The 27230-nt window shown below is 41.5% G+C and overlaps 1 long non-coding RNA gene across 2 annotated transcripts in view; it reads right to left on the bottom strand.

Moving 5' to 3' along the window:
• The window catches only part of LOC141131308 (uncharacterized), a 280037-nt gene that overhangs the window by 35517 nt on the left and 217290 nt on the right, over nucleotides 1–27230 (bottom strand). For both annotated transcript variants that reach the window (XR_012242735.1, XR_012242734.1), the window contains exon 5: nucleotides 2020–2194. This is a non-coding gene — a long non-coding RNA (uncharacterized lncRNA). The remainder of the gene's footprint in view (nucleotides 1–2019; nucleotides 2195–27230) is intronic.

Here is a 27230-nt window from a genome sequence, read left to right as displayed (position 1 = left end):
AAATTATGTACAAGCAACTCACAAGTGTGAAGTCATCAAACAGCATGTGGTAGTGATATCCATCATATAATGATGTGATGGATATCACTACCACATGCTGTTTGATGACTTCACGCTTGTGAGTTGCTTGTACATAATTTTTATTAAAGTGGATTTTAAACTTCTACACACAGAGGCGCCTCTCTCCTTATCCTTCAGTATTGGGTTGGCCCACACTTTGCAGCTATAACTGCTTCAATTCTTCTGGGAAAGGCTGTCCACAAGGTTTAGGAGTGTGTCTATGGGAATGTTTGACCATTCTTCCAGAAGCGCATTTGTGAGGTCAGGCACTAATGTGGATGAGAAGGCCTGGCTCACAGTCTCTGCTCTAATTCATCCTAAAGGTGTTCTATTGGGTTGAGGTCGGGACTCTGTGCAGGCCAGTCAAGTTCCCCCACCCCAAACTCGCTCATCCATGTCTTTATGGACCTTGCTTTGTGTATTGTTCCAAATCATTTGGTGGAGGGGGGATTATGGTGTGGGGTTGTTTTTCAGGGCTTAGGGTTGGCCACTTAATTCCAGTGAAGGGAACTCCTAAGGCGTCAGCATACCAAGACATTTTGGACAATTTCATGCTCCCAACTTTGTTGGAACAGTTTGGAGATGGCCCCTTCTTGTTCCCACATGAATGCGCACCAGTGCACAAAGCAAGGCCCATAATGACATGGATGAGTGAGTTTGGGGTGGAGAAACTTGACTGGCCTGGACAGAGTCCTGACCTCAACCCCGATAGAACACCTTTGGGATGAATTAGAGCAGAGACTGCGAGCCAGGGCTTCTTGTCCAACATCAGTGCCTGACCTTACAAATGTGCTTCTGAAAGAATGGTCAAACATTCCCATAGACACACTCCTAAACCTTGTGGACAGCCTTCCCAGAAGAGTTGAAGCTGTTATAGCTGCAAAGGGTGGACCAACTCGATATTGGACCCTACGGACTAAGACTGGGATGCCATTAAAGTTCATGTGCGTGTAAAGGCCGGCGTCACAATACTTTTGGTCACATAGGGTAAGTGTGCATGGACACACAGGCTAACATAGAAGGGCATAAAAAAAATTGCCAAAGCCTGTAAAAGTGGTGTATTTTAAGCCCTGTGTGTATGAGCCCTAATGCCCTGTACACACGACCGGTTTTGCCGTCGGGATAAACTCCGAAGGTTTCTCCAACGGAACTCAGACGGAATTCCACTCAAGCAGTCTTGCCTACACACGGTCAATCCAAAGTCCGACCGTCCAGAGCGCGGTGACGTACAACACGTACGACGGGACTAGAAAAAGGAAGTTCAATAGCCAGTGGCCAATAGCTTCCGTCTCGTACCTGCTTCAGAGCAAGCGCTGTTTTTGGTCCGTCGGAACAGCACACAGACAAGTGGGTTTCCCGATAGGAATTGGTTCCATCGGAAATATTTAGGACATGTTCTATTTCTAGGTCCGTCAGAATTTAAAAAAAAAAAGTCTGATGAGGCCCACACACACGTTCGGAATAGACGATGAAAAGCTTCCTTCGGACTTTTTCTGTCAGACATTCCGCTCGCGTGTACGCGGCATTAGGCTACCTTCACACCGCAGCTGCGTTAGTGATACTGGGATGCTATTAAAGTTTCATGTGCGTGTAAAGGCAGACGTCCCGAAACTTTTGACAACATAGTTTATTCAATCCTTGGGGAATTTCTCACCAAAACTGACATTTCTATTGCAGGGGGTGCCTAAAATTTGACTTGTAGACCTCTGGGAAAATGAGTTTTCCATTCATGCATGGGGCGAGGGCAATGATGTACAGAAGACCTCCAGTTTGCCAATTTGCATTGAATTTTACAGAAAATTACAGCTGTTGCAGATTTAAAAGGAAAGGTCATTTTTAATAACATTCAATTACAACATGGCTTGTGTAGCAATTGTATACGCTATATTATTTTGTTTTATTTTCTATATTTCTTCCATGAAAATGGAGCTACCCTTTAAATCAATGAAATAGTGGTACCTTTGCTCAGGATGAACTTCTGTCGTTAGCTTAACACAAAGGATACAACTGTTCCCAAAGCCGACAAGGTGTTCCAGCGATTCTTTTTCAGCTGTTTATCACCATCAGCATAATCCACAGCTCTGCCCATTGGGGTTTCTCTCCTTTTTTTTTTTTTTTTACGCTTTTGAAGCACCTGTGAATGTGAACAACAAAGGAGAGCACAAAATGAGCCTCACTTGTGAAATACAGGGTATAATTTCAGCACATAGCATGACATGTGCACCTGCTGACAATGAATAGCATTATCACATATGCAACTTGCCCGTGTTTCTCTCTGAGCTTTTAAAGCGCCAGCACAATAGGGGCTGAATGACTGTACGTTCCAGGCTTGTGGGGAGGATGCCATTTTTTTTTTTTTTTTTTTTTTGTGCCTGTAATAATAACATCTGCAGAATCTATTTTTAAGGAAATTGCTGCACTAAAAGCATTCCCAGCAAAGAACTCCCAGCATCCTCAGCAAGGGATACAAAAGGAAGAGGGAGGGCTACAAACAGGCATTACAGAGGGTGCAATCCACCAAAAGTGGATAAAAGCCTGGACCGCTTTCATGGTATTTGCTAACCCCATCAAGACATGCTCGCTCCAGCTCAGTTGTTAAAAATGCAAACACAAATTACGCTTATTTTCCAAATCGCTCCTGACATGTCTGGCTATAATGTGATCTTGGTGTGTTTATTTCTTATTTAGTAAGTGTCTAACGCTGTAGGCATTAACTGTGCTTCCATTTTTGTATTTGCATATCATCTTCCTTTGTCCTGGTTTGTCATCCCTCCATTGTATGTAATACTCAATTATCCCCATTCACTCAGCTACAGTGCCTTGAAAAAGTATTCATACCCCTTGAGATTTTCCAAATTTTGTCATGTTACAACCAAAAAAACGTAAATGTATTTTATTGACATTTTATGTGATAGACCAAACACAAAGTGGCACATAATTGTGAAGCGGAAGGAAAATGATAAATGGTTTTCAAATTTTTTTACAAATAAATATGTGAAAAGTGTGGTGTGCATTTGTATTCACCCCCTTTACTCTGATACCCCTAATTAAAATTTAGTGGAACCAATTGCCTTCAGGAGTCACCTAATTAATAAATAGAGTCCACCTGTGTGTAATTTAATCTCAGTATAAATACAGCTGTTCTGTGAAGCCCTCACAGGAGGTTTGGTAGAGAACCTTAGTGAACAAACAGCATCATGAAGGCCAAGGAACACATCAGACAGGTCAGAGATAAAGTTGTGGAGAAGTTTAAAGCAGGGTTAAGTTATAAAAACATATTCCAAGCTTTGAACATCTCACGGAGCACTGTTCAATCCATCATCTGAAAATGGAAAGAGTATGGCACAGCTGCAAACCTACTAAGACATGGCCATCCACCTAAACTGACAGGCCGGGCAAGGAGAGCATTAATCAGAGAAGGAGCCAAGAGGCCCATGGTAACTCTGGAGGAGCTGCAGAGATCCACAGCTCAGGTGAGAGAATCTGTCCATAGGACAACTATTAGTCCTGCACTACATAAATCTAGCCTTTATGGAAAAGTGGCAAGAAGAAAGACATTGTTGCAAGAAAGCCATAAGAAGTCCCATTTGCAGTTTGCGAGAAGCCATGTGGGGGACACAGCAAACATGTGGAAGAAGGTGTTCTGGTCAGATGAGACCAAAATTGAACTTTTTGGTCTAAAAGCAAAACACTATGTGTGGTGGAAAACTAACACTACACATCACACTGAACACACCATCCCCACCGTGAAACATGGTGGTGGCAGCATCATGTTGTGGGGATTCTTTTCTTCAGCAGGGACAGGGAAGCTGGTCAGAGTTGATGGGAAGATGGATGGAGCCAAATACTGGGTAATCGTAGAAGAAAACCTGTTAGAGTTGACAAAAGACTTGAGACTGGGGCGGAGGTTCACCTTCCAGCAGGACAACAACCCTAAACATACAGCCAGAGCTACAATGGCATGCTTTAGATCAAAGCATATCCATATGTTAGAATAGCCCAGTCAAAATCCAGACCTAAATCCAACTGAGAATCTGCGGCAAGACTTGAAAATTACTGTTCACAGACGCTCTCCATCCAATCTGAGGGAGCTTGAGCTATTTTGCAAAGAAGAATGGGCAAAAATTTCACTCTCTAGATGTGCAAAGCTGATAGAGACATCCCCAAAAAGATTTGCAGCTGTAATTGCAGTGAAAGGAGGTTCTACAAAAGTATTGACTCAGGGGGGCTGAATACAAATATACGTCAGACTTTTCATATATTTATTTGTAAAAAAAAATTGAAAACCATTTATCATTTTCCTTCCACTTCACAATTATGTGCCATTTTGTGTTGGTCTATCACATAACATCCCAATAAAATAAATTTACGTTTTTGGTTGTAACATGACAAAATGTGGAAAATGAATACTTTTTCAAGGCACTGTAGATGAGTTAGGCTTAGGGTCGGTTCACACATGGGCAACACGACTTTAGCGCGACTTTGTACCGCGACTTCAACACGGCTTCAGCGCGACTTTAGCGCGACTTCAGCGCGACTTCGGCAAATTACGAGGCGACTTGAAGTCGCCTCCATGACAGGCGACTTCGCCTGTGGCCAATCACAGCGCAATCAGCTCTCTGGGAGGAAGGGGGGGAGGGAGGGGTTTTCCCTGCAAAGTCGCTTGACTTTACAGAGAGATCCGACTTGGAGGCGACTTCCATTGATTTCTATGGTACAGGTCGCCTACCAAGTCGGATCAAAGTAGTACAGGGAGTACGCTCTGAAGTCGGAGCGACTTCAGTAGCGTCTATTAAGAAGCTAGCGTTAACTCCCATTCAAACTATTTCTGGGGCGACTTGGGGCGACTTGAGGGCGTACAAGTCGGATCCCAAGTCGCCCCAGTGTGAACCGAGCCTTACGGTACACGGGACATTTTACAACCTCTCCTGAAGGATTTAACTTAACAGATAGTAACCGACGTTTAAAAACGTCCGTTTTGCCGCGTTTACACTTTAAGCATTTTTCTTTTTTAAATAGTCAAAAATTAAAAACGTTTGTAAATGAAACACGGCTAAATGCGTTTTACCGCGTTTACAAGCTGTTGCAGGCGTTTGCCGTTTCAAATGCCTCTGATCATCCGTCTTGAATGCATTTTTTTGCTTTACAAAAATGCTCCTAAACTCAACTGCCTAGAAACGACTGGAAATGACCCCGTGTACATGTACTGATAAGATAACATAGAGGAGAGTTCAGGGGCACCTGAAAAAAACGCCCAACTGCTCCTAAACGTCCTTTTACCAGCAGCAGTGTACATGAAACCTTTATTGTAACTCATGTTAATTGTACTCTAGAATTGTTCAGAAACATAAATATCCCTTTATTTTAGATTCATTATCTTTAAAAATAATAATACATTCTCAGTTTTTAAGCACTTTCAGCAGCTGATTTATTCACTTACTGACAGTCTTTCCCCAGGACTGATCGATCCATGCCAGTGTTCACAATTACCTGCGGGAGCTTTCAACCTCCCATTACTTTCAATGGGGCTGCTTCCCACAGCTAATCACTAGGAACCCCAATATGTCTCCCGCATCTAATCACTAATGGCCCCATTTGCATGTGTGAATGGGGCCATAATCTTTGCCTATGTTTCAGCTCAAGCTTGGTCCATGGTTTCCTGTTTCAGGGTGGCTTCTTTCTCTAGAAGCATCCTATAAAGCCACCCTTGCATTCATGGACTAGAGCTGTGTCTCTTTATACTGTGTACATCAATGGGAACACACAGCCCTATAGCTTAGGATGGGAAGGCACTTCTATGCTCCTCCCTTCTCCAAGCTAACAGACTGACTGCACTGTCCACTGTTAACTTGTCCAGGGAAGATGCACTGAGAGCCATCAGCATTGAAAGTTGTAAACTGTAAGGGCTGGGGTAAGAATTGTAATACTAAAATTACTGGGGAATTATTTTTTTAATGTACTTAAAGTGGAGTTCCACTCAAAAGTGGAACTTACGCTTATCCGTCTCCTCCCGCCTCTGGTGCCACATTTGGCCACGGTGCCGTCTCTCAGAAGTTTGGCCCCCTCCGCCGCCGGGCCAATTAGAAAACGCGCTTTGCACATGCGCAGTACGGAACCGGCTGTGAAGGCGAAAGGCTTCACTGCCGGGTTCCCTTAACAGGTATGGCAGCGACTGCACCCGACAGCCGATCCGAAGATCGGCTGGGGTGCTGACATTGCGGGCTCCCTGGACAGGTAAGTGTCCTTATATTAAAAGTCAGCAGCTGCAGTATTTGTAGTTGCTGACTTTAAATTCTTCGTGGGGGGGGGCTGGACCTCCTCTTTAATGTGTTAGGCTTAGAGCATTTAATTACTAAAAGCCTAATTATTTCACAAAGCATTATTTTATCACCACTTAAAGCGGAACTCCACCCCCCCCCCCCAGCAAAACATTTTAAGTCAGCAGCTACACATACTGTAGCTGCTGACTTTTAATATTAGGAGGCTTACCTGTCCTGGAATCCAGCAATGTTGGCACCCCAGCCAATGTTTCCATTGGCTCTCAGGTGCTGCCACCATCATTGTCTGTAAGGGAAACTGGCAGTGAAGCCTTGCGGCTTCACAGCCGGTTCCCAACTCTGCATGCGTGAAGTGCGCTGCACTTCCTGAATTGCCCAGCAGCAGGGGAAGAAGGGGGGGGCCGAAATTCTGAGTGATCGCACCGCGGCGAAAGGTGCCAAATGTGGCATTGGGGGGGGGGGTGGAGTCAGATAAGCAGAGCTTCCACTTTTGGGTGGAACCCCGCTTTAAGACTGAATTCTAGACAAATATAAAATATACAAATGATGCGGGTGTGACAGACCTAGCCGGGAAAGAGACTTTTGGAGGGGACTGTATGCTAGCTTCTTGCCGATCGATTGGGGGCCCTTGTATTTGGGGGAACGGTGCTCTTTGTGAGCTGTATGTCTGGGGACCCTGGATTTGCCATATTGGAATAGTGGCTGATTCATAATGCTGGGACAGATACTGTTAGGAGATGCTGATGTAAATTCCAACACCTGTCTGTCTATTGTCTGCTAAAATGTGTATTGTAAATAAGTCTAGTATGGGATCTAAGAGTCATTAGATCCCCATTGTTATTTGTGTTAACTCTGCTATTGTGTGAAGAAGAGTCTATGTTGATTGTGATAATGTTGATTGGATTTTCTGAACTAATGGTCATGTCTGAGTCATCTAGGCTGTCTAAAGGGATTAGTTAATTAGCTCATGTTAATTAGGTTACAGCTGTATTGTTAGAGTAATATGAGCAGGAGGTCTGCACCTCCACTTTTAGTGTATAAAAGCCTGTATTTTGTCAATAAAGACAGATTCCTGTTTGAACTTACATACAGCCGGCCTGGTGTTTGTTCTGAGCTATCACAACTGGGTTAGAACGGCACATAGCTGAAGTTCTAATCCCGGAGCATTGGATGACCGAACCATCAGACGTTGCAATCTGATTCTATAGCTGCAGAGGAGTGTCGGGAGAGTGGAACCGCAGCGAGCAAAGGGCTCGTTACAGCGGGTATTGTCATCTTGAAGCTAGCACTATTGTAGGGAATGATTATATGATTATCATTATGAGATGATTTCTACATTCAAAAAGCCTTAAAAAAAAAATCAGCAAAATTAAATTTGTATGGTAAATTCTTTTGATTTGCGCAGTAATGCCCTTAAGGATTTTTTTGCAAGTTCTATTAATTTTTTATTTTTTTTTATTAGGCGCTTTAATTGAAAGTAATTGGGGACAAAACGCGTAACTCCCCAAAAGAAGCTCATGTATTTTTCGAGTTCAAGCTTCAAGTGACACTATGCATAAATGTGTACAAGCACCATTAAATATAATGGTAATTCTAGTGTAGGTGTGAATGGGGCTTTAGGGCCATCGACTCTTGATTGTGGGAGGGAGTTCCACTTCCTTTCACTCTAATGCCCTGTACACACGGTCGAATTTTCCGACGGAAAAAGTGCGATCGGATTGTGTTGGAAATTCCGATCGTGTGTGGGCTCAATCGGACTTTTTCCGTCGGAATTTCTGACACACAAAGTTTGAGAGCAGGCTATAAAATTTTCCGACAACAAAATCTGATCGGTTAAATTCCGATCGTGTGTACACAAATCCGATGCACAAAGTGCCACGCATGCTCAGAATAAATTAATAGACGAAAGCTATTGGCTACTGCCCCGGTTATAGTCCCGATGTACGTGTTTTACGTCACCGCGTTCAGAACGATCGGATTTTCCGACAACTTTGTGTGACTGTGTGTATGCAAGACAAGTTTGAGCCAACATCCGTCGGAAAAAATCCATGGATTTTGTTGTCGGAATGTCCGATCAATGTCCGATCGTGTGTACAGGGCATAATAGTAAAAAGCCCCCTACGCAGTTTAAGATTGAACTGCTTCTCCTCCAATTTCAACGAGTGGCCACGTGTCTTCTTAAGCGCCCCGGAATTAAACAGTTTCCTCCCTATGCTGGAATCACCATTGAGGTATTTGTTTATTGCTATCATATCATATCATGGGTCTCATACTTAAGATGTGGCCGAACCAGAGTCTTGTAAAGTGGTAAAATTATAGATTTATCTATTGAGTAGATACCCTTATTAATGAATGCTAACATTCTTGTGGCTTTGCTTGCTGCAGCTTGGCATTGCATGACATTACTGAGCCTGTTATCTACTAGGACCCCTAGATATTTTTCTATCCTGGAATCCCCCAATTGTTTCTTTTCCTAGAGTAACTTGCATTCATGTTTTTGTCCCTGAAGTCCATTACTTTACATTTTTCAACATTAAACCTCATTTGCCATGAAGTTGCCACCCATTTTATTTTCTTAAGGTCTTCCTGTAAGGTTTCTATATCCTGCTGTGAAGTTATTGCCCTGCCTAGCTTTGTGTCATCAGCAAACACTGAGATTGAGCTATTTATGCCATCTTCTATATAATTTATGAATATATTTAGATGAATTAGTCCAAGGACCAGAGCCTTGGGGTACCACACTTTCCACTCCAGACCATTCTGAGTACATGCTATTTTTGACCACCCTTGGACACACCCCTGTAACCAGTTTTCTATCCAGGTACATACCATATGGTCTAAGCCAACATACCTCAATTTGTGAATTAAGCGTTTATGGGGAACTGTATTAAATGGTTTAGCAAAATCGAGATGCACCACGCCTACAGGCCTTCCTTTATCTAGATGACAGCTCACTTCCTCATAGAATGTTAGCAGATTGCATAATAAATTCATGCCATTTACTAGTAATAATACTGTTTCCATGTGCAAATTATTGGATAGAGTCTTTTATCATCCCCTCCAATAGTTTACAAACTATTGATGTTAGACTGACTGGTCTGTAATTTCCAGGTATGTATCTCTGTCTTTTTTTGAATATTGATACCACGCTGGCATTATGCCAATCAGCTGGTACCATTCCAGCCCTTAAGCTGTCTATAAAAATTAGGAATAACGGTCTGGCTATTACCTGGCTATGTTCTTTGTGGGCTCTCTGGTGTAGGCCATCTGGCCCTGGAGATTTACTAGCGTTAAGTTTTGCAAATCTAAATCAGACACCGGCTTCTGTTAGCCACAAGGGTACATTTTGTGAAGCGTTACTAACGATACAGTCTCGTTTATGATACCCCTCCTTTTCCTTTGTAAAACCTGAGGAGAAGAATGCATTTAGTACAGTTGCCTTCTCCTTATCATTTGTAACCAAATTCCTCTAATCATCTTTTATGGGGCCAATTTGCTCAGACCCTACTATTAATACACTTTGTAATCAGAGTATAGCATCAAGTCAAGTAAACTGGGATATTAACCTGGTCAGTTAAGTAGCAGAGGGGGTTGTTAATTGGTTTCAGCTGCTGTGGTGTTAATGAAATTAACAACAGCTGCACTAGATGGGCAACAATGAGATGACCTCCAAAACAGGAATGCTTTTACAGGTGGAGGTTACTGACATTTTTTCCCTACCCATCTGTTCTGACTGTTTTTCACTGGTTTTGCATTTGGCTATGGTCAGTGTCACTATTGGTAACATGAGGCGATACATGGACCCTATAGAGGTTGCACAGGCAGTCCAACTCCTCCAGGATGGCACATCAATCTGTGCCATTGCCAGAAGGTTTGCTGTGTCTCCCAGCACAGTCTCAGGAGCATGGAGGAGATTCCAGGAGACAGGCAGTTATTCTAGGGGAGTTGGACAGCGCCGTAAAAGGTCCCTAGCCCATCAGCAGGACCGAAATCTGCTCCTTTGTGCAAGGAGGGACAGGATGAGCACTGCCAGAGCCCTACAAAATGACCTCCAGCAGGCCACTGGTGTGAATGTCTCCAACCAGACAATCAGAAACAGACTTCATGAGGGTGGCCTGAGGGCCCACTGTTCTCTAGTGGGCCCTGTGCTTACTGTCCAGTACTGTGAGCTTGATTGGCATTTGCCATTGAACACCAGAATTGGAAGATCCGCCACTGGCGCCCTGTGCTTTTCACTGGGAGCACATGTGACAGATGTGAAAGGGTCTGGAGAAGCCATTATGCTGCCTGTAACATCGTTCAGCATGACCGGTTTGGTGGTCGGTCAGTGATGGTCTGAGGAGGCATACCATGGAGGGATCATTAGGAGCATGCCCCAACGGTGTCAGGCATGCATACAAGCACACGGGGGCCATACAAACTACTGGGTACCATTTTGAGTTGCTGCAATCAAATTTCAGCAAATTGGACTAGCCTGTTGCATCATTATTTCGCTTTGATTTACGGGCTGTCTTTAAATTCAGCCCTCTATAGGTTGATAATTTTCATTTCCATCAAACGATGGAAAAAACGAACATTACCCAGTCCATACCATATCAGTATAGATATCCAGCATGATATTTTTCCCTATTGAGATCTGATGTGTTTTCAAAGTTTTCCTTGAATTTTTTTTGCAGTGTATATTATAGTGTATATTTAAAACTTTTTTTTTTTTTATCTTTTACTCTCCCCTATGTGCCTTTCGTAGTTTATTTTATCTGCCCTGATTGCACTCTTATGCCCCGTGCACACGGTCGGACTTTGTTCGGACATTCCGACAACAAAATCCTAGGATTTTTTCCGACGGATGTTGGCTCAAACTTGTCTTGCATACACACGGTCACACAAAGTTGTCGGAAAATCCGATCGTTCTGAACGCGGTGACGTAAAACATGTACGTTGGGACTATAAACGGGGCAGTGGCCAATAGCTTTCATCTCTTTATTTATTCTGAGCATGCGTGGCACTTTGTCCGTCGGATTTGTGTACACACGATCGGAATTTCCGACAACGGATTTTGTTGTCGGAAAATTTTATAGCCTGCTCTCAAACTTTGTGTGTCGGAAAATCCGATGGAAAATGTCCGATGAAGCCCACACACGGTCGGAATTTCCGACAACACGCTCCGATCTGACATTTTCCATCGGAAAATCCGACCGTGTGTACGGGGCATTATGCCGCGTACACACAGGCAGACTTTTCGATCGGACTGGTCCGACTGACTTTCCGTCGGACTTTCAACGGACTTTTGACGGACTTCCGATTTTTAACGAACGGACTTGCCTACACACGATCACACCAAATACCGACGGATTCGTACGTGATGACGTATGACTAAAATAAGGAAGTTGATAGCCGGTAGCCAATAGCTGCCCTAGCATGGTTTTTCGTCCGTCGGACTAGCATACAGATGAGCGGATTTTTCATCTGGACTCGAGTCCATCGGACAAATTTGAAACATGTTCCAAATCTAATTTCCGTCATATTTTTGACCGAAAAAGTCCGCTGCAGGTCCGATGGAGCCCCCACACGGATTCCGTCGGACCAGTCCGGTCGAAAAGTCCACCCGTGTGTACACAGCATTACACTTCTTATGGCAATCCTTGTAGTGATGAAATGCTGACAATGACCCTTCAGCCTCATACTCTTTAAAGGCCATTTTTCTCTTTTTTAAGCCTTTTTATGTTAAAGTTCAGCCACCCAGGTTTAGCCCTATCTCTTTTACATTTGTTGCCCTATGGAATGCACTGACCAATACCTTTGATTAATAAGCACTCCCATTTTTTTTCAGTGTTCAATTTTTCTAGAATTTGATCTCATTTAATATCTTGTAGTATGGAGTGCAGCTTAGAATAGTTGGCTATTTTGAAATGTAGTGTCCTTGCACGCATCTCATGTCTCCTTCTGGGGCACTGCGCTTGCGGGACGTTAGAAAAAATCCTACAAGCAGCATCTTTGGGGCAGTTTGGGAGCGCTGTATACAGCACTCCCAGAACGCCCCTACCCAATGAAATGAATGGGCAGTGCCTGAAAAGCACTTCGGTAGCGCTGCAACACGGGCGGTTTTAACCCCTTCTTTGGGGTTAAAAGCGCCCTGCTAGTGGCTGAAAAGCTCAGCTTAAACAGCGGTATAGCACCCCTAAAACGAGCGGCGCTTTACCACTAACACACGGACGGCCACAGTGTGAAAGGGGTCTAAATAAATACCAAACATGTCAAGTCTTAAAATTGAAATTAAAGCCTATGAAACAACAAGGAACTTTGGTACCCACATTTTACATGGGCGGCGCTTTAAAAGCCACTATAGGTCATCAGGTTGGAGTTAAGCATGAATAATGGTCCTAGAATTATTGCTCTCACTCTCGAATCTGTGGCGATATGTAACATTCAGTACAATCAACATTTTCATATGTAGGTGACCCCTCATCAAAAAAGCCTTTTTTGGAAGTTGTGATGAATTAGATAGTGGTGCTACTATATTTAAAGTGACACAAACCTACATTAAAAAAAATTACGTAAAAAAAATCATGTTTATTACCTGTAGCTGTAGCTATCTGTGTCCCTTCCAACTGCAGCATGGGTGACAGGAGTGCTTTTATTTTTTTCTACATTTTCCTTTATTTGTTTGACATGTTTTTTTCTCTCTTGCAGTTACCTTTGTTCCCATCACAAGGGGGCTAACAAGCCCCTATGTGATGACATTTAGGTGACAGGTGTTTTTTGTGGCGATATCTGGGGTCTTTTAGACCTTTAATGCCTCCCCTGCTCTCTGCTCCAGTGGATCAAGCACAAGACTGAGCTTGATCTGCTGTGCACCCAGCTTTTCAGCTCTAAACCTAAAAATACTCAGAGCTGAGCACTTCCAGGTTCACCCACAGCAGAGGAGGTTGGAGAAAGAGTCTCATCGTGTTTATTGTGGTCCCCAGCCCTTTAGGATGAGCAGGAGAGCTGGGGAACAAAAGGGCAAGGGTGTGGTGGTAGGGCACCGAGTCACGTAAAAGTGATCCAGCAGGTCTTGTTGTTGTTGTTCAGTCGTTTAGTTGTGTCTGACTCTTCGTGACCTCATGGACCATAGTGCGCCAGGCTTTTCTGTCCTCCATTGCCTCCTGGAGCTTGCTTAACTCTATGCTCATGTTTTGATGATGTTATCTATCCATCTTGTTTTCTGTCATCCTCTTCTCCTTTTTCCTTCCATGTTTCCCAGCATCCGGGGTTCTTTTCCAATGAGTCCTCTCTTCGCATTAGGTGGCCAAAGTATTTGAGTTTCAGCTTCAGGATCTGTCCTTCCAGTAAATATTCAGGGTTGATTCCCTTCAGGATTTACTGGTTTGATCTTCTTGCCATCCAAGGGACTTTCAAGAGTCTTCTCCAACACCATAGTTCAAAAGCATCAATTCTTCGGTGTTCAGCCTTCCTTATGGTCCAACTTTCACAGCCATAGGCTACTACTGAGAATACCATAGCTTTGACTATACGGCACTTTGTCAGTTGAGGGATGTCTCTGCTTTTTATAATGTTGTCTAGGTTTGCCATTGCTTTCCTCCCAAGAAGCAAGCATCTCTTAATTTCATGGCTACAGTCACCATCTGCTGTGATCTTGGAGCCTAAGAAGATAAAATCTGTCACTGTTTCCATTTCTTCTCCTTCTATTTGCCAAGGAGTGATGGGACCGGTTGCCATGATCTTAGTTTTTTTAATGTTCAATTTCAGTAAGGCCGGGAGCCAGTGGGGTAGCCCAGCTGAGTGCAAAAGTCAATGTGTGGGTTCTCCTGTGTCAATGTAATCCAAAGGGACCCCACAGTGTGCCAACTTTCTTGCAGACCTCTTCCTATAATGGTATGCCGATAAAAGTGATGGTGGGGAGAGATATGTACCCAGCTCCCCTTTTTTAATTGATTTTTCGACAGGATGCCTCATTCCCCTACAAACTAACGCTCCCTTCCACAGCGATGTGCACCCAATGATCCTTTGCCTGCTCAGTGAACTCCCCAGCCCGTAACATCAGTTGTCTTTCAAGCAAATATAGCTGAACTTTGGCATTCATTCTCTCTGGTTGCTGTGTGTGTTGTGTGTGTATATTGATTGCTGGCTGGACCCAGGCCCCCCTGATGGGGCCCGACCCTGGTACAAGAAGGCTGTATGTACCCCCTTATCGGCAGCCCTAACCAGGGCCATCAAAGGAGCAAATAATAGCCAGCCTTCACATCGGAAAGGAGTACATTTGTCATTTAAAGGCAAGGTTAGATAAACTACTGAATACAGTACAAACAGTGAATGAAACAATTAGATACTGTAATAAAAGTTGCATAACAGCTTGCCTTATGTGTTAACTTTTTACATCCTCTCTGTGGCTCCAATTTAGTCCAGTATGTCTCTAGTCCAAAAGAGTTGAGGATTAGGGTTTTTACTTCAGTTAGGCCTGGTTCACACATATGTGTTTTCTGGTGCTTTTTTCAGAAATGCACTACAGTCCATTTAACATGGTTTCCTATGGGACACATTTACATGCATGCTTTTTTCAGCCTCTGCATTCTTAGAAAGGGTCAGGGACTTTTTTAAATGTAAAACATTGCATTTTGGTTCAAAAGACTTCATTGGAGATGCTGCAGAAAAGCATGTAGTGTGTTTTTGTTGCGTTTTTGACTCGTTTTGCATTTTTTAATTCTGTCCAGCAACACATTGGCCAAATTAAAAAGAAAAAATGCATAAAAATGCATCCAAAAACTCACAGCAGCAAGCACTGCAGAGACGGATCTAAAGCAAACTAAGGTGTGAACCGAGTCTTAGAGAAGAACGGTCCTCCTTATAGTTACTTGTGTTCTGTAATCTTCCCCTAAACCTTCAGCCATCCCTAAATCTAATAATCAGAGTACTATTAAAGCAACCAGAAATGTTCAGTAGAAAACTGAACATCCATTTAACCACTTAAACCTTAGGAATATTTACCTCCCTTCAAGAACAGGCCATTGTTTTCCAAAAAGGCACTGCATTACTTTAACTGACCATTGTCATACGGCGCTGTACCCAAATAAATGTATGTCCTTTTTTCCCACAAATAGAGCTTTCTTTTGGTGGTATTTGGTGGTATTTGATCACCTCTGCATTTTTAATTTTTTGCGCTATAAACAAAAAAATTTAATTTTGAAAAAAAAAAGCAATATTTTTTACTCTCTGCTATAAAACATATCCAATAGGTCAATATGTATTCTGCAACATATTTTTGGTAAAAAAAAAAAATCGCAATAAGCGTATATTGATTGGTTTTCGCAAAAGTTATAGCATCTACAAACTATGAGATATTTTTATTTATTTATTTTTCTTACTAGTAATGGTGGTGATCAGCGACTTATAGTGGGACTGCGATATTGCAGTGGACATTCTGACACTGACACTTTTTGGGAACCAGTGACACTAATACAGTGATCAGTGCTAAAAAAATATGCACTGTCACTGGCAGTGAAGGGGTTAGCGTCAGGGGTGATCAAAGAGTTAAATGTGTTCCTAGCCAGTGTTTTTTCTATACTGTGTGTGGTGCTTTTACTAGGGGAAGAGACGGAATTTATTCCTTTACAGGGACAGAAATTCCTTCTCTTCAGAACGGCGATCTGCTTTGTTTACATAGGCAGATTGCCGTTCTGGTTCTCTGCCTAATGATCGGCGGGTGCTGGAGGACATCAGGTACTGTGTACGTGCTAATCGGCTTCCGTTGTATGCAATCACAGCGAAAGCGAGGCGCCGGCAGGGGGGGAAGTGCTCCCCCTACCTGAAAGTGTCGGATCACGAGTATATATACATGATCCGGCACACAGGTGCTGCTCTGTAGCAACAAAACTGCTATAGGGTGGAACTGAAGCAGTTAAACAAGGCACAGATTTGACCACATGCAATTTCTTTGGATAATGAAAACAATGCTTGGGCAGACTGCACATGGTCAGAACGGTGATCCCCATTCCCCCCCTGTCAGAACGGCGATCTGCCTTGTTTACATGGGCAGATCGCCATACTGGCTCTCTGCCTAACGATTGGATGGTGCCAGAGGACATTGGGTACCGTACACCCGCTAATGAGCTTCCGCTGTGTGCATTTACAGCAGAAGCAAAGCCGCCGCCAGCGTGCATGTGATCCCCCTACCCGGAAGTGTTGGATCACGTATATATATGTGATCCAGCACACAGGTGCCACCATGTAGCGGTAAAACTGCTATAGGGCGGACCTGAAGCGGTTAAACAAGGTATAGATTTGACCACATGCAATTTCTTTGGATGCAATGGCAGGACAATTTAGATGTTAGCCTTCATATTTGTTAAATCCTATGTTGGTTATAATTTTTTTTTTACTATTTTAGTTAGGATTCCTAGAAATAATGTAAAAATATTAAACAATTACAAATAGTTTAGCTAGAGTCTAGCTATTCTCATAATCACAGCAAGCAGTGCCATTCATTTTGCATACTCAAGTCTTCCATTTGCTAAAGGGCATGGTGTACAATTTCATATCCAGAGTTCCAACGCTAAAGTCTGTACATCAATATTGGCTAATGTAGAAATTAATGTCCATCATGGGCAGCCTCATCTTTTCTTTGACCTTTTTGTTCTTTTATTTCCCTGCCAGCAAAATGCAAATGTGAACAGAAGTGAATAGAACTTGCATCTCCCCGAAAAAAAAATACCATGATATCTTCACAATGAAGGATCCGTAAAAAGTTCAGCTAAGGTAAGCAGAAGGTCTAGGATACTGGCAAGTGCAAAATTATGTACTATAATGCCAGGTCTTGTAATAACAATTACTATTAAAAAGGGCAATTTCAAATTTCAGAGTCAAAGAGATAAGCAATTAAGGCATTACAAAGCAAAGATGACACAAGATAGAGACGCAGTGCCTGATTTGCTAAAGTTGTAGCTTGAACGTTTGTTCTCTAGGCCATCGATTCTCAGAAAGTGGCAAGGTTTTAACACCGAGTGTACATGTAGACCTGCCATGGGATCAAAAGTGTCAATCCACATACTAATTATTTTTATAAATAATTTATATTTTTATAGAACTTTTCTTCCTAGGGACTCAAAGTACTTTATCTGTTGTGAGACAACCATCTTGGGGTGGACTCAGTAGAATGTGATACTAGGGCCAATTTTAGACAGGAGCCAATTAACCTACCAGCATGTGTTTGAAGTATGAGAAGAAACTGAAGTACCCAGAGGAAAACCCACACAAGTACAGCAAAAATATGCAAATAAGCAGAATGATCTGACCAGGATTCAAACTGAGGATCTTAGTGCTGCAAGCCTTTAATGCTAGTCACTGTGCTGCTCCAAACCTCATGGTAGAATGAATATATTTGCAAGCATACATCCATCGTTCTCGCAAAAGCAAGCAAGCAAGGATTTTGGAATAGACCCAACATTTTTCTAAAGTTTTAAAGTCCAGCTCAGGACCATGCATTTTTTTTTTATTTGGATAGCGCAGAGAAAAATAGAACCTTTGTCATGTTTTTGCCGGTGATTGCAGATAATCTACAGGAATTGTCACAGAGACAGAGGTTCCAGTGCAGATGTTTTCAACCTTCTAGTCTTTCAGATCCCCAAAGGATTGCCCATCATATCCCTAAGTCCTTTTTGCCAGCCTGTTGAAATGATCATCATCACCAATCCTATTAGGTACCAGCAGGGGTGTTGCTAGGGGGGGGCTATAGCCCAGAATCTGGGGCCCATAGCCCCGAGTCTCTTGCCGCAGGGTCCCTGCTTAACCAGCGCTTCAATCACCCTGACACCATATAAACCATGGTGCCATGATGATTGAAGCATCAACACCAGCCATTGCCCGTGAAACATGGCTTACCACCGGCGTGCCACCCCCCCCCCCCCCCCCGCAGGCCTGCAAAAAGGTTGGTGATCACTGGTATGGGCTCTAGCCCCAGATCTTTTGCAGACCTAGCAACGCCCCTGGGTACCAGTATCTTCTAAAGATGTCAGTAACCTAATTTAATTACCATATGGATAGCTAGGAATATAACAGCTAAAAAACATCCTAGAGCTGTTTTTATACTAATTTTATTGTACATAAAAACAGCAAATCACAAATATACAAGGGTAGAAAGGTTCAAAGAGGGAGCAATCTAATCTGACCACACTAATGCCCCGTGCACACGGTCGGACATTGATCGGACATTCCGACAACAAAATCCATGGATTTTTTCCGACGGATGTTGGCTCAAACTTGTCTTGCATACACACGGTCACACAAAGTTGTCAGAAAATCCGATCGTTCTAAACGCGGTGACGTAAAACACGTACGTCAGGGCTATAAACGGCAGTAGCCAATAGCTTTCATCTCTTAATTTATTATGAGCATGCGTGGCACTTTGTGCGTCGGATTTGTGTACACACGATCGGAATTTCCGACAACGGATTTTGTTGTCGGAAAATTTTATAGCAAGCTCTCAAACTTTGTGTGTCAGAAATTCTGATGGAAAATGTGTGATGGAGCCTACACACGGTTGGAATTTCCGACAACAAGGTCCTAGCACACATTTTCTATCAGAAAATCCGACCGTGTGTACAGGGCATAACATATCAATTGGAAATACTGGGAAAGACCTGGAAAGATGTCCAAGTTGATTGATCTGATCGCTGATTGGTTGATGGCCCTGCTGCCTTCATTCATATTGGACAATAGTTTAAATCTAGTGATAAGAATAATAAATTTGCTTTCACAATATTTTTATTGATAAATAAAAGTAGTTATCATACAAAGTGCAATAACGAGATGTCAGATGGATAAAATGCAAAACAAGAGAGCAGAACTTAGGTTTTGAAGAGGGGACTCCCTCTGCTAGGAAAGCAATAGAAAATGCAAACAGAAGTTGTTGTGCATAATAGTTGTCAGTATCGTGGGTCCAGTCATTCATAAAACAAATAATAATGAGATTCCAGAGCTATCTTTGAAATTGCAGTGATAACAGTATACAATTCTATTCTAACTACACGTTATAAAATAAATGAAAGCTCCAGCCCTTTCACCCCCATCATTTTTTATTTGGTTTCCACATTACAAAGAGACAAGGACGTCCCTGGTTAAGATTTCTGTTCTATAAGCAGTGTTAATTTCGTCGACTAAAATATTTTCATTGACTTAATTAATACTATTTTAGTAGACTAAATATGACTAAAACTAAAACAATTGAGATGGCTAAAATACAGCTAAAACTAAAATGGCATTTTAGTCAAAAGACTATGACTAATATAATATGAAATTGCACTACCACATAAGAATATGTAGGGGGCATCTCTAAGTTGCTAAAAGAAAAAAAAAGGCTTTCTTTTTCTTAAAGCAGGGTTCCACCCAAAAATGAAACTTCCGCTTTAAGTGCAGGTGACCCCCTGATATGCCACATTTGGCATGTAATTTTTTTTGGGGGGGGGGGGTGGATACCCTCTTTTTAGAGGCATCCAGCTCCCACTTCCTCCCGGGGCTCCGTGGCACCGGAAGGAAGTTCACCTCTCCCCCCACCTTCCCTGCAATCTTCTGGGACATGTCACAGGTTCCAGAAGATTGTCCGGACATTCACAGCGCGCAGCGCGGCTTGCGCATGTGCAGTGCCTGCCCACAGTGAGAATGCCGGTGCCGTGGAGAGGAGGGGATGATGAGCGGGGCTTCGTATGTCCACATCGCTGGACCATGGAACAGGTGAGTGTCTGATTATTAAAAGTCAGCAGCTACACTTTTTGTAGCTGCTCACTTTAATTTTTTTTTTTTTTTTTTTTGGTGGAACTCTGCTTTATTATTTATTGTTGGTAATATATTCAGATAATATGTGCAATGGCATTACAGTCAATAGAGTTTACAGTTTTTTTTTTGTTTTTTTTTTATATTTTCAAGTTGTACTTCTGCTTGTCAAAAAACAATATATTTGTTTATTTCTGAAACTTGGTTTTATTTATAAAGACGTTATGTATCACAAGGAACTAAATCTGTGTCTGTAATTCATGTTCACACCTTGATACCAAAAATAATAACATGTTGTTAGATTTTTACTCCAGGAGTATATAATGAGTTTTTCAATTCTAAAGAAATGTTTAAATAGTGCATTCAAATTTAACTAAACACATTTGATTTTAGACGGCTAAAATGTACTGAAGATTTTAGTCGACTAAAATACAACTAAAACTATAACAATTCAGATGATTAAAATAAAACTATAACTAAAATGGCATTTTAGTCAAAAGAATAAAATAAGATTAAAACTAAAATGGCATTTTAATCAAAAGACTATAACTAAAACAAATTCGAAATTTGATGTCTAAACTATGTTTTAGTTGCAATCTATAGTATGTCCCCATTGAAGAGATTTCTCCTCATTTTTTTTTCTCTAATTGTACCTATTGACATTTAGATCTTTATTTTTACAATGAATATGTATGCTTTAGCAATATTTTTGTATAACTTTATGACCTCCCCCGAAAAAAAAATATAGTTTTTGCAAAACCATATTTCCAAAAGAAAGCCCAGTTAAATGTCCCCTAAACGTGGTTTACTTATTTATCATGACAAACTATTGTGGAATCAATAGCTCTGGTCCTTAAGGAATATGCAGCTTTGGGAGCCCAAGCAATTAATTCTATGATGCAATGCTCTGGCGACACACAGTGCACGAAGGTTTGTCTGAAAGAGTTTAGCCCAGCCAACTAGCAAAAAAGTTTGAAAAGGCCCACGTCACCCCACCGGCAAAAAACATAAAGTATCCAGCTAGTCTTGCTGTTTAATGAGGGTTCACATGCTTCCATGACGTACACTCTAGCCATCAAAATCAAGCTGTTTTTAATTAATCCGTGGAAAAGTTTGATGTTATTGTGCGCAAAAGACATCAAATTGGTGTGCACTTGCAGTCTTTAATCCCTACTTCTAGTGAAATCAGTTGTGATGCCAAAAGGTAATTAAACCAATCAAGCTGTATATACCACTTAAAAAAAAAAAATCCAAATGTATGAGAGACACCTTTACACTAAATTTCCATCCACTTCTTCACAAGACTTGGCAACTTTTACAGAAATGGCAATTAGGTCTCTTCTTGCGGTTTGTCCATTGTAATTTACTTAAAATAATGACACTGTGAAAGTTTATATACCTGTTCATGGCCATGCCAATCCACATTACTGCACCATTCTTGAAAATGGTCAACTCTACCTTTTTTTTGTTTTTATGGGCCCATAAGCCCCCAAGAATCAAAGCAGAAAAACTCTCCCTTGCCAAGGACAGTGGTGGCTTGGCATTCCCTGATATCCAAAAGTATCACATAGCAGCACACTAAACTGCCTGCTTGAATGGCACAGGCATGTAGGCTTAAAGTCTTGGGTTTGCCATAGAAAAGGCATCCACACTTCCTCTGACATCACCTCTGCTGGTGTGTTCCCCACTTCCCCTTGCAACTCAAAATGCATCTGACCATTGGATCCACTCTCCACCCTGGTAAAATATGACCTCTCTCCTGCTCCCTTCCCACTCTACTCAGTCCTAGGCAATCCTGCATTTTCTGAATTGCTAGTACCCAGGCCCATTTCACAATCTTATAAACAGAAACATATTGCAAATATCCCATTTCATAGTGAACAGAGATTGGCCTTCCCTCAATGCTCTCATGAAAAATACAGGCCCATTCTGACTGGATGCATGGAAAGCCTTGCAACTACACCATAATCTACACACCTTCCCTCCACCTGTAGAACATGCGGAACCCCTCACCCACATTGAGACCTTGTGCATGGAACAGGGCCCACTCAAACACTCTCTATCAATGATATACTCCTTCATCTTCTGGCCTCTGGAGGACACCTTCCCTCAATTCCCGACCACATGGAAATGGGACTTAAAAGATTCTCTCCTCTAGAAAAACACAGAATCATTTTATGTCATCCTAAAATCATCTATCTGTACTCGAATCCAGAAATTCAAATTCAATTTACTTTCCCAATGGAATAGAACATCAGTGACACGCCATACACTATTTTCAGAAACCTCAGACATCTGCTGGATGTGATGGAAGGACAAATGATCGCTTTTACATATATTCTGCTCCTGCCCATGGAGACCCTTCTGAGTGAAGGTTAGGAGGATCTCCCAAAAATGTATGGACTATCCACTGCTTGACTATCCAGTGTTCTATCTCCTATAAAACATGCAACACATACAAGAGATCTGTGCTCGGTCATCTCCTGAACACAGCCAAATCCTGTATCCCCTTAAAATGGAAAGATCCCCCACCCCCTTTCCTCCCACTATGTAAAGTTGAATATATTAGCCACATGGAGGACCCAGACCTCTCCTTGCAAAACAAACCTGAAACTTACAAGAAAACCTGTTTTTTAATTGGAACACTTTCATTTTCTCAGAGTATTTACGAGGCTTCTAGCCAGTGATCCATAACTATCTGACCTCCTGCCTTTTCGATATCACCTGGGGGATAGGTCACCCTTCTCGCTCCTTATTAGATTTCAAGGGGGTTAGTTATGTGTATATTCAGGAGGTCCCGTCTGCAAAATGTTTTCTTTTTTTTCAATTTGCAATGTGTTATATATATGAATAACTCTTTTATTTCCTTGTTTATTGATCAGACCTGTTAAAGTACATATTTGTGGACACCTGTGTATATAAACCTGCACATACATCAGGCATGCATTAGAAGACATTATTGTGCAGGTGACGGAGAGAGTGATCACTACTTCTCAACCTTGCTGCAGTGTGTAAGTCTGACATTGATAAATCTGTCTTATAAATGTGCAATTTACATTTACAATTGAATTTACTTCTTTACAATTACTACAAAAATTCCTAAACTTGGCATTTTTTTTTTTTTAAGATACAGTGGGTATAGAAAAAATTCACCCCCAAATCTGTAAAATAATCAGACAGAGTTTTTGTTTTATGTGTCTGGCGGAAATGCAATACAGCTCACCATTCAATAACACCATTGCAACAGTAAAGCATGGAGGTGGTAATATCTTGTTATGGGGGTGTTTCTCTGCAGCAGGGACTGGAGCACTTGTCAGGAGAGAAGGAAAATGACTGGGGCAAAATACCATCAAATTCTTGAGAAAAATCTGCTGCCCTCTGCCAGAAAGTTGTCATTGGGAAGAAGAGTTTTACCTTCCAACATGACAGTGACCCAAAGCACACAGCAAAAATGACCACATGGTGGTTGAAGGATAAAATATCCTTGCATGGCCTAGTCAGAGCCCAGACTTAAACCCCATTGAAAATCTGTGGAATGAGTTGAAGACTGCAGTCCACAAACGGTCACCATCAAATTTAACTGAACTTGAGCAGTTCTGCAAAGAAAAGTTGGCAAATATTGCAAAGTCTAGATGTGCAAAGTTAGTAGAGACAAATCCCAACAGACTAAAGGCTGTAATTAACGCAAAAGGTGGTCCAACAAAATACTGACATAAGGGGTGATCCTTTTTCCAACTCAGTGATTCTGTTTTTGAATTTTTTTTTATTTTTTTCTGACATGTTGGCGTTATATCTTTCATTGGGATGTTATAAGTTGCACTGACTAAATACAGCTGTTATAAAACAAACTCTGTGTCTGTCTTCATGCAAAGCAACACAATGTGATTATTTTAAAGGGGGTGATTCTTTTCTATACCCACAATATACCAGTACACATCTTCTTTTGAGTCATTTGAAGCCATTTGAACAGATGGCACTCTTCTTCGGTAACATACAGAAATAGGTAGTCCTCCTCATATTTTAGTTGAAAAAGAATTGTTTATTTCCACCCTATCTGCAGTTAAATACATATAGCAACTGAAAATGTTTCTGCGTCAGGCACATTTCCTTGTTTATTGGATGCTTGGTTCCCCACTGTGCTCAGTGTTTTCTGTTGCTGGCTGCTACATCACTATAAGGATAAGGGGCTGGTAGATATAACCAGAGTGTATGGAAGTGGAAGTGTTGTATGTGAAGATTCTACCAGGGGTCATAGCTCTTTAACAGAGTATGGAGACAGGTCAGTATTAATTTGTATATATATATATATATATATATATATATATATATATATATATATATATATATATATATATATATATATATAATTTTTTTTTTTTGTATTATTATTATTAAAAAGAAAAGTATGGTTCCATACCATAGCTCTACTGTCCCATATATTAGGACAGACTGAGCAGCATCCAAATTCACAGCCATACAGAAAAAAGAACCTTCAAGTCAGACCAACACACTGTATTCCTCCAGATGTAAGCAGTTGGAACAGCACTTGTCTTTCTATGGACAAGTCCCCATACTTCCTGCTAGGTCCATGCTATATTCACCTTATCAGGCACCTCCAGCAGCAGAAGTTCTTCTATGGTACTCCTGTATAGCATTCAGCTTCACTCCTCCTGGACAAACGCCTCTGGCCAGGCAGTGGAAGCTTCAGGCCCCAGTCCTGAGCCTTTCTTCAAGTAGCATGGGCAATATCCCAGGGAGGTCAGAAACAGCCAGACACCCTCCCCAGGAAGAGCCTTTGAGGTAAGCAAGCTTCCAAAAAATGTTCCCAAATCTTTATACATTTTCCCAGCATGCACCAGCATGCACCACTGACAATAAACTTAGTGCTTGGCCAGGGAGATTGAGAAATATTCACAATTCTGATCCTCTTACACTACCGCCAGGGACACTCTCCAGCAGCAGGTAGAAGCAAACAATAATCAAAGCTTAGGGTTAAACCACCTGAAATCAGAACTATGGATTCAGCTTAGGTTGACTACAGCCTAGCAGCACTACATTTAAAGAGTCTCTCCTGCTTAAGGCAGAGTGGCTACTTGTATATTTGTATGTCCATGTATGTGAGCCAACATATGTGAATGTAAGCTCACATTAGCGAATGCAATCCATTATCATTTGTAGCTGATCATACACTGATGACCAATGTATTGAACATCCAAAAGATCTGGCTGGATGCCTCTTGTTTCGCAAAGATGTTTCTCCAAATCCATAAACCAAAACAGTTTTTTAAATTGAAATAAATTAACCAGCTCATAGGAAATCTCTCTTATATATTTTAACCACTTAAGGACTGAGCCTCTTTTTTAGATGTGTTGTTTACAAGTTAAAAACATTTTTTTTTACTAGAAAATTACTTGGAATCCCCAAACATTATACATTTTTTTTTCGAACACCCTAGAGAATAAAATGGCAGTCGATGCAATACTTTCTGTCACATTGTATTTGTGCAGCGGTCTTACAAACGCACTTTTTAAAAAAAAAATACACTTTTTTGAATTAAAAAATAAGACAACAGTAAAGTCAGCCCATTTTTTTTTTATATCGTGAAAGATAATGTTACGCCGAGTAAATTGATACCCAACATATCACGCTTCAAAATTGCGCCCGTTCGTGGAATGGCGACAAACTTTTACCCTTAAAAATCTCCATAGGCGACGTTTAAAAAATTCTACAGGTTGTATGTTTTGAGTTACAGAGGAGGTCTAGGGCTAGAATTATTGCTCTCGCTCTACCGATCGCAAGAGTGCGTAGAGTCCCGGATGGAGGAGAGAGCCTGGGTCTCTCCTCCATCCGGGTCTCTGTGCACGGCTCTGTCCTCCTCTACTTTATACTTTATATCGGTTACTGAAGGCAGTGCCCTTTTTTGGGTCTTAGATCTTCCTTCAACCTTTGGACAACCTGTCTCACTGGTTGAGCTTATAGCCTTAATTGCCAGTTTAGACTTCTGTGATAGTTTACCCCCTATCAAAAATGCGTTTTCAACTACAAGTCCCAGTCACTATGGTTACCAACTATTGTTAGTTTGTGGCCTGTTCAGGCCTGTTCAGCCATTGAATTTTATTATTTCAATATTGGGGACTCTTTGTCTGATTTATTCATACACGACCCCTAAAATATACTACTTAAAAAAATTCTTGTACTATATCTGTAATCTCCCGAAGAAGCGCAATCTGTGCGCGCAACATGTAGAGCGAATAATCTTCTTGCGACCTCATACTGTGACTCAACTATTCCATGCACTTTATTCCTTTTGGATGCTGCTACTGGTTATTTCTAATTTCATCCTATTGGATTAGATTATAATATTTGGAGATATCACTTGAGTCCCTGGGGTCATGTACTAATATGATGTGTTTTCTTGTTATATTTTGTAAATCACGATTTTAACTTTATCCAATTAAAATTACAATTTTTTATCTTATATGTGTGCGCCTATAAAGTCCATTTCTGCATAAATTCTTTTATTAGTTTTTTTCCGATCAATGTCAGGATGTTGGCATATTGTTATTAGTGTGTCCACAGTGTCACCCTGTGAGGATGCACGTTAAATTTCTCTAAAACACAAAGATAAAAGTGTCAGATCATATAACACACTCAATACAATATGGACAAAGTGAACAGAGGACCTTCACAAATCCTCGACAGTCAACTAGACTATTAAAGGTAAAAATGGGACCTGTAATTGGACTGAAGTCCTTGACTCTGTGGTCATGAAAAAAAAACACAATTCACAACAATTTCATTCTAAACATAAAACCTGATTAAATAAAGAGTCAAGCAGGGATTTCTATTCCCTCTTGCAGAGAGCCCAGGGGCAGAGAAATGTATCCGTCCCACTCTGCGGACATGTAAATGGAGTTAGTGTGACTACTAGAGCTGACAGTTAATGAGTTGGAAGCCTCTAGGAATAAATGAATAGATCTGCATAAATTAGCCTTCCACTGGGAAGGAATTTGCTGCCAGCCCTTTAATTCACCAGCAGCAAAACTTCGTGCTGGGTCGAGATTACGCTTGTAGATGGCTCTGATCTGACTTGAGATGTGCAGGTAGAGCCAGGGCTTAGGAGCACTTGAA

The sequence above is a fragment of the Aquarana catesbeiana genome, linkage group LG03 (genome assembly GCF_042186555.1).
Source record: "Aquarana catesbeiana isolate 2022-GZ linkage group LG03, ASM4218655v1, whole genome shotgun sequence".
NCBI classification, from domain to species: Eukaryota; Metazoa; Chordata; class Amphibia; order Anura; family Ranidae; genus Aquarana; species Aquarana catesbeiana.
The sequence above is the reverse complement of the archived record's forward strand: the minus strand, read 5'-3'. Positions and strand labels throughout refer to the sequence as shown.